The sequence below is a fragment of the Rhincodon typus genome, unplaced genomic scaffold (genome assembly GCF_021869965.1).
Source record: "Rhincodon typus isolate 14 unplaced genomic scaffold, sRhiTyp1.1 hic_rhity00007168, whole genome shotgun sequence".
In the NCBI taxonomy this organism is placed as follows: domain Eukaryota; kingdom Metazoa; phylum Chordata; class Chondrichthyes; order Orectolobiformes; family Rhincodontidae; genus Rhincodon; species Rhincodon typus.
Window position 1 is genome coordinate 1,626 of NW_025972806.1, and position 728 is coordinate 2,353.

General features: G+C 58.5%; 1 long non-coding RNA gene across 1 annotated transcript in view; it reads left to right on the forward strand.

Annotated features, from left to right (window-relative positions):
- LOC125482212 overlaps positions 1-728 on the forward strand; it is a 2,179-nt gene that overhangs the window by 511 nt on the left and 940 nt on the right. The window lies entirely within an intron of this gene.

Genomic DNA, 728 nt, shown 5'->3' on the forward strand with positions numbered 1-728 from the left:
ACCCATTCTCTTACAATGGGGGAGGGTCTTCAAGGTGACACCCATTCTCTTACAATGGGGGAGGGTCTTCATGGTGACACCCATTCACTTTCAATGGGGGAGGGTCTTCATGGTGACACCCATTCTCTTACAATGGGGGAGGGTCTTCAAGGTGACACCCATTCACTTACAATGGGGGAGGGTCTTCGGGGTGACGCCCAGTCACTGAGGATGGGGGAGGGCTTTCAGGGTGACACCCACTCATTGAGGATGGGGGAGGGCTTTCGGGGTGACACCCACTCATTGAGGTTGGGGGAGGCTTTTCGGGGTGACAGCCATTCATTGAGGATGGGGGAGGGCTTTCGGGGTGACACTCCTTCATTGAGGATGGGGGAGGGGTTTCGGGGTGACACCCCTTCATTGAGGATGGGGGAGGGGTTTCGGGGTGACACCCCTTCATTGAGGATGGGGGAGGGGTTTCGGGGTGACACCCCTTCATTGAGGATGGGGGAGGGGTTTCGGGGTGACACCCCTTCATTGAGGATGGGGGAGGGGTTTCGGGGTGACACCCCTTCATTGAGGATGGGGGAGGGGTTTCGGGGTGACACCCCTTCATTGAGGATGGGGGAGGGGTTTCGGGGTGACACCCCTTCATTGAGGATGGGGGAGGCATTCGAGAAACTCTTGTCAACCCCTCTCCTCCTGAACCTCTCCTGTTCCCATCTCTGCACCCACCACTGCCCCCCCCC